General features: G+C 47.2%; 1 pseudogene; it reads left to right on the forward strand.

Moving 5' to 3' along the window:
* Positions 1 to 6,725, forward strand: LOC125506739 (annotated as a pseudogene).
* The last annotated feature ends 1,195 nt before the right edge of the window (positions 6,726 to 7,920 follow it).

Raw genomic sequence — 7,920 nt, forward strand, 5'->3', positions numbered from 1 at the left:
TGCCCGATCCCAAGACTCGAAGCAAGGCATCCGCCGCCGCCGCCATGTACCTGAGCCCATGTAGCCTCTCGGCTGAGCCGTCGGAGAACCCCGTCGCTCTGCCGGAGTCGATCCACCACGCTGTCTGCGATGAGGATGAAGGTATCCAGGGGAAGGAGGAGGAGGAGGAGGAGAATGTGATGGAGGAGATCGGGAAAGAAGGGAAGCGTAAGAGGAAGGAGGAAAAGGGGAAGAAGGAGAAGAAAAGGCACAAAGCAAGGCAGGCGGGATTCTGACAAACAAGCTCTTCTCAGAGCTCGCCATCTCTGAGCTCACTGCCAAGGCCATCGGAGAGATGAACTACACCCACCTCACCCAGATTCAAGCCAGATCAATACCGCACCTGATGCTAGGGAGCGATGTGCTGGGTTCAGCCAGGACTGGCTCAGGGAAGACACTCGCTTTCCTTATTCCGGCCATCGAGCTGCTACACAAGGCGCGCTTCACGCCGAGGAATGGTACCGGAGTTATCGTGGTTTGTCCGACAAGGGAGCTCGCTATGCAGACGCACAATGTCGCCAAGGAGCTAATGAAGCATCACTCGCAAACTCTTGGATATGTGATTGGTGGCACTAACATGAGAAGCGAGGCCAACCAGCTCGTGGAAGGGATCAATCTGTTGGTCGCGACGCCGGGCAGGCTTTTGGACCATCTGAGAAGTACCGGTGGTTTCAACTACAAAGGGCTACAATGCCTTATAATCGATGAAGCTGACCGCATACTTGAGCAGAATTTTGAGGAGGACATGAAGCAAATATTCAAGCGCCTACCTCGGGACAGGCAAACTGTTCTCTTTTCTGCTACACAGACTAAAAGGGTTGAAGATTTTGCGAATCTTACGTTTGGGAAAAATGAAGAAAGGCAACGAAAACTTGTTTATGTTGGAGTTGATGATTCTGAATTGAAGCCTACCGTTGAGGGCTTGCAGCAGGGCTACTGTGTCATCCCAAGCGAGGAAAGGCTTCTGGTTCTGTATGCTTTCCTAAGAAGGATGCGGCTGAAGCAGAAGGTGAAGGTCATGGTGTTCTTTTCATCGTGTAGCTCTGTCAAATTCCACGCAGAATTGCTGAATTTCCTTGGGATAGAGTGTTATGATATCCATGGGCAACTGAAGCAGCAGAAACGCACTAGTACATTCTTCCGATTTTCCAAGGAGGAAAAGGGCATCTTATTATGCACTAACGTGGCAGCACGCGGGCTTGATATTCCTGATGTGGACTACATTGTGCAATTCGATCCTCCAGATGACCCAAAGGACTACATTCACAGAGTCGGTCGTACTGCCCGAGGTGATAAAGGCAAAGGACGTGCATTGTTGTTCTTACTACCAGAAGAGATGAAGTTGCTCATTTACCTACGGGCGTCCAATATTTCTCTGACTGAACATAAGTTCAATGGAAAACATGTGCCAAAACTGCAACCTCAACTTGAGAAGATTGTTGCTGAGAATTACTTCCTAAAGCAGTCGGCGAAGGAAGCCTACAGGTCCTACCTTTTGGCATACAACTCACACTCTATGAAGGACATTTTTGGTGTCCATCACCTTGATCTCAAGAAAGTTGCGGCATCTTTCTGTTTTAATAACCCTCCTAAAGTGAATCTGAACCTGGAGAGTAGTGCATCGAAACACCGAAAGATGAGGAAAGTGGACGGTGGAAAGAGGCATGGAATTAGCCCTTCAAACCCCTATGGAAGGAGAGGTGGCGATGATCGAAGGCAGTTTGTAAGATTCTAGGAAGGATGTATCAGGGGGATTTAAGATCAGATGCTGGAACTCACCATCTTTAATTCTTCTGTTTTTCATAGATCTCTAGATATTACGTTTGGATGTGATTTGTGTTAAGTAGTTTCAGAAAAACCGAGACTGATTTATGTTGTTTGGATTCTTAAAACAAGCGTGGTTATTACATTTGTTTTGCGGGTACATTGATGTCTGTCTTATGACTTGTGTTGCAACAGGCTCCGCTCGATAGATGAAATCGCGACTCTATAATCTAATCTGCACAATGACAATGCTTTCGATTCTTGATTTTTGGCACATGTACCAAAAGAATATAAAATGTTCCAAGAGGTCGTATAGTTCTTGGGTAGCTAAACTGATTTGCCACTAGCTTTACATAACTGTCTCTAGATTGATTCAACATATTCTGGCCGAATGCACTGTGTTAGGTTTGATATTTTGTTATCGATGATGTTTGCTTGCTGTTTTTTTTTCTTTTTATTAACAGCCCCAAGGGACGAGAGTTTACACAACTAGAGATTACACAGCGAGGGAGTAGGAGATTTTTTAAAGTATCTACAGTTTTTGTCAGGCTGGGGACTGAAGACAGGAAGAAGAGGCAACATTCAGCTATCTAAGGGAGGAGCCCTGCGGGCTGCGGCGCTTTTCGACACCAGACTGCGCACAAGTCGTCATTATCTTGCTAATGCAACTTGGTTATATGTTATTCTGATACTCTATTTACAACCTGGTGATGCAACTGGCTGTGTATATAACCCGAGCTGTTGGTGATGAAGCCCAAGGGGTAAGAAAAGAATCAACTACGTAACTAAATTCCATATAGCAGTTAGCTGTAGTTCAATTGTAGCAGCGCTGTGTCTTCTTCAGTTGTCCCTGGACACTCTGCCATAGTACTCCCTCCGTTCCAAATTACTTGTCGTGGTTTTAATTCAAATTTGAACTAAAACCACGACGAGTAATTTGGAACGAAGGGAGTAGTTGTTAGCTTTGGACGTGCCTTCTTTATTGGGCATCAAAATTATTGTTCATCAAAGAATGAATCTAAAGGACGTGGCTGGGCTCTGGAAGCAAAAAAGAAATCGGTGGTAAGCTCTAGAGCCATGCAGCTCCGATGAGCGTCCATGAGACCAAATTGACACAACAGTCATGAGCGGAGGCGCGCACATTTGAACAAATGAACACTACGCCGCACATTTGATTAAATTACACATGGTCATACTATGTTTTATTGATTAATATATTTTCTCATAAATCCCTTCCAGGATTGAAAGTAAACAAGTACAACCTCGGCAGCTCAAGTGTAGAACTAAGCTACTTCTGTTCAGGAAGGTCAGTTTAGGCACCCCATCATGAGGGTTGCATCAGCCATCTCCCCCCGTTCCAAATTGGAAGGATTTCATAATATGATATCAAGCACATTGATGTTTTCGACAGAGACATACTTCAACATCTCTTGCATCTCTCTTACTGTTGTAGTCTAGTGGTAGTGGTGTTGTATTCTAAGATATCCCTGGACTGGATACCTAGCCTAAGTTTTTGGGCACATGTATAGGTTTGAGGTCGTAGCATCGCCCATGTTGCTATCGCATGCCAGCTTGCCAGTCGTAGCATCGTCCCTATTGCAGTACATCTCGTCGCCTGAGGTTGCGTTGGCAGCAGGACGACATCCCAATGTTGCCACTGCAACATACCACATTGTTATTGTTTTGAGAGTAAAACATAGTGCTTTGCTATATGAGCCATGTTGTGCTTGAGAATCTCACATTGCAAAACCGGTTGGATCAGTCAGCAACACGAGTCATGTTGCGTTCGATAGTTTGCAACATGACCCATGTTGCAAGCTTATCGGGTCAGTCCTCGTGGAGCCATGGGCGTGTGGGAGAGAGTTGGGCTGCGCGTCTCGGATCAGGCTTGGATCCGACGGCTGTGGAGGCGATCAACATTGTGTGTTATCTGTCAGGCGAGGGTGTTTCTCAAGAAAAAAAAAAGATGTATCCAAACTTGGCCGTGGGTTTTGCTCAAACCGCCTCCTGTTTCCAGCCAAAGTACGCCGTGCAGTTGTCAGACAGCACCGCCTCTGGAACGGGGCTAGAAGAGACACGACGCGATACCAGCCGTTCGTTCTCCCATCGGACGGTCCACAGGGGCCCCATCACCCGCGAAACGGACGCCGAACGGAGACGTGGCAGCGACAAATTCCTCAAACACCCCCGCACCTTACTTATTTCTCTCTCCACCCCATCGCGGTTCGCACCCCACGCAACCCTACGTCCTCGCCGCCGCCGCCTCCCGCGCCCAAGCTTCCGCCGCCCTCCGTCTCCGGCGATCCCCCCCGCGCGCCAACAATGCCGACGATCTTCGCGAAGCCCGAGAGCGCCCTGAGGAGGGCGGAGGAGCTGATCCACGTCGGGCAGAAGCAGGCGGCGCTGGAGGCGCTGCACGACCTCATCACGTCGAGAAGATGCCGGTCATGGCAGAAGCCTCTCGAGAAGGCCATGATGAGGTACGTGGAGCTGTGCGTGGATCTGAGGAAGGGCAGGTTCGCCAAGGACGGCCTCATCCAGTACTCCAGGATCGTCTGCCAGCAGCAGCTCAACAACGTGTCGTCTCTGGAGGAGGTCGTAAAGCACTTCATGCATCTGTCCAGCAAGAAGGCCGAGGAGGCCGCCATGGATCACCAGGCGCAGGCTCTGGACGTCCATGACCTGGAAGCACCGGAGGACCTGATGCTCAGCTACGTTAGCGGGAAGGACCGGTCTGAATCTGACACCCCGTGGCTCAAGTTTCTGTGGGAGACGTACCGGACGGTGCTGGAGGTGCTGAGGAACAACTCCAAGCTCGAAGCGCTGTATGCCATGGCAGCCCACAAGGCCTTTCAGTTCTGCAAGCAGTACAAAAGATCCGCCGAGTTCCGGAGGCTGTGTGAGATGATCAGAAACCATCTTGCAAATCTCAACAGATCATATCGAGATCGTCCTGATCTGACCGCCCCTGAGAGCTGCCAGTTGTACCTTGATACCAGGGTTGAGCAACTCAAGATTGCCGCAGAGCTTTCCCTGTCCCAGGAAGCCTTCCGGTCTGTGGAGGACATCCATGGCTTGATGAGCATGGTTCAGAGGACTCCAAAACCATCCGTCCTGGCCGTGTATTACGCCAAGCTGACTGAGATATTCTGGACGTCTGAGAGTCACTACTTGTATCATGCATATGCATGGCTGGAGCTTTTCAACTTGCACAAGTGTCACAACAAGAATTTAACTCGGAAGGATCTGCAATTACTAGCGTCTTCTGCTTTGCTCGCTGCGCTTTCTGTTACACCATATTATGACCATGAGTCTGGTCTATCTCATCTGGAGCTTGAAAACGAAAAGGGGCGCAGCTCGCGTATGGCAAACCTTCTCAATTTCTCCTTTGACTCCAAGCGTGAGAACAGAGAAAAGGTTTGCCTTCCAACTGTTCTCAATTTAAGATAATTTTGCATAATAGTATAATTATTTGTTTTCTTGGCTAAATCTTTGTGTGTGTTCACTTTTCAGGTTTCAAGAGCATCTCTTCTTTCTGAGTTGGCTGCCAGAGGTGTGGTTTCATGTGCTTCCCAAGAAGTGCAAGATCTTTACAACCTTATGGAGCATGAGTTCCTTCCTCTGGATCTAGCATCAAAAGTGCAACCTCTGTTTTCCAAGATTTCTACAATCGGAGGAAAGCTTTCATCTGTACCTTCAGTTCCAGAGATTCAGTTATCGCAGTACCAACCTGCATTGGAAAAGCTTACTACACTGAGGGTGCTGCAGCAGGTCCTATGCTATGACACACCAGCGATAATATATGCACTTTTCTTTGCTGCGAATATGTATTCACTTTGTCATAAAACATGTTTCTCAACTCTCCTTTTAATCCTTTTCAGGCATCTCGTGTTTTCCAGTCCATGAGAATTGATACACTCTCTAGAATGATCCCCTTCTTTGACTTCAATGTCGTGGAGAAGATCGCTGTTGACGCCGTCAAGCACAATTTTGTTGCTATGAAAGTTGACCATTTGTCTGGAGCTGTTCGTTTCAGCAACACAGAGATAGAATCTGATGTGTTTGGTGCTAGTCACCTTATTGGTGCCCTCGCTGATTCCCTAAACAAAGCTGTGCATAAGCCATCCGAAGTCGGTAGTCTTGCTGGAGTGGTGGAGAAAGAACATCAAAGGCTTCTCGCAAGGAAATCAATCATTGAAAAACGTAAAGAAGACTATGAGCGTCAGATATTGGAAAAGGAAAAAGCAGAGGAGGCAAAGAGATTGAGCATTCAGAAGAAATCCGCAGATGAAGAAAGGGAGAGGCTTTTGAAGGACCGGAGGCTCAGGGAGCAGCAGAGGATCCGTCAGGAAATAGAGGACAGAGCGCAGAGAGAAATAGGAAAAACAGAACAAAAAGTAACAAAACAAGGCGCCATGGAGCTTGTATCGCATTACCTAGCTTATAGAATGTCGCGTCAGGGGATGGAGAAGAGGCTGGAGAAGCTAGCAAAGAGAATGGATCACTTGGAGAGGGCAAGACGGCAGGAGGAAGCGCCGCTGATCGAGGAGGCCTTCCGAAAACGCGTCGAGGAAGAGAAGGTCCTCCACGAGCAAGAGCAGCTGAGAGAGAATGAGATCAGCGAGCAGCGCCACGCGGGTGACTTGCTGGAGAAGAAGAGGCTCTCTCGATTCTTGGAGCATAAGAATGCTTTCCAGGAAAGAGTTGTCCAACGCCGAGAAGCCGAGTTTCTTAGCCTGACGAAAGAGAGGGAGGAAAGGATCAGTCAGTTGGTATCTTCAAGAAGGCGTGAAAGGGAGACTGCACGGAAACTGACGTATTATCTGAAGATGGAAGAACAGCGGATCCAAAGGGCGCGTGAGGAAGAGGAACAGCGGATCCAAAGGGCGCGTGAGGAAGAAGAACAGCGGATCCAAAGGGCGCGCGAGGAAGAGGAGCAACGTGAAGAGGAAGAGAGGAAGAGGAGGGAAGAAGCTCCTCCTGCACGCAGTAATCAGCCCTGGCGTCGTAGATCAGGGCCCTCGGCAAACTCTTCTTCGTCTGGCAGCTGGAGGCACTGAAGCTGCCTGCTGCCCTGAAGTTTTAAAAGCATGGACTTCTGATTTCTAGCTAGGCCTCCCTTTGCAACTTTGCACCATTAATTTCTTAGAGGTCATGCTTGATCTTTTGAGAGTCACACTGCTTCATACATTACGTGTTGCTATTTGTTATGGTATTTGAGTATATGTTGTTAGTATTAATTATGCGAGTAAAACCAAAGATTTGCCTATGTGAGTTTTGCTGTCGAATGGAGTGATTCGAGATATCTGTTCTGTGTTGGTCATCAACTCTAGAGATGGATGCAGTTATGTGGAAACGAGTCCCAAGAGCTGGCTGTGGTTAATTCCTCTAACTTTTATCTAAATCGGATGTAGTATGTAGCTGCGTTTTAGTGTGTTTGCACATTCATTTGAGTTGGTATACTGAAATATCCAAAACATCTTACAATTCGGAACGTAGGTAGTATTAGGAGTGCCCTTGCAGCTGTCGTTGTGTGTAGTCACCTCTTCAAATTGAAATCACAGGGGGAGGGAGTAGATCACTTGTATAGATAATGAGATAGGAACGTGTGTACAAAAGGCCGGTAAAATTCAAATGGAGTTTTTTTTTCTTTTTTGGAACACAATTGCATTCCATCACTAGTATGGTCGGAAATAGCCTCCCTATTACCAATACTGACCGTGTAGTGTATTATGGCTAAATGGATCAACTGTACAAATGAATGCGGTATATTTTTCTAAATTGAATAAAATGCTACTAATGGCATATATCTTTTAACTGCATATCACTAGTACTTGGCAAAGCTAGTGGCGACTAGACAGAATCACACCCGCTAGTAGTTGATGCGCAGTTGCGCTGGTGTGGGAGCGAAACGCTCGTTATCAGTGGCGTGATACTAGTGACCTCTATCATGTGCGTAAGTGTTTTTTGTACTAGCGATAACATGAAATTCATATATATATATATGGACAAATTTTATCTACAAGTAGTGGTAGTTACCACCTAGCTAATTCCTTTCCCATCGTACCACCGAACCAAATGGGTTAGTTGATACTAAAAAGATCCAATAACATGCAA

This window comes from Triticum urartu, chromosome 5 (genome assembly GCF_003073215.2).
Source record: "Triticum urartu cultivar G1812 chromosome 5, Tu2.1, whole genome shotgun sequence".
NCBI classification, from domain to species: domain Eukaryota; kingdom Viridiplantae; phylum Streptophyta; class Magnoliopsida; order Poales; family Poaceae; genus Triticum; species Triticum urartu.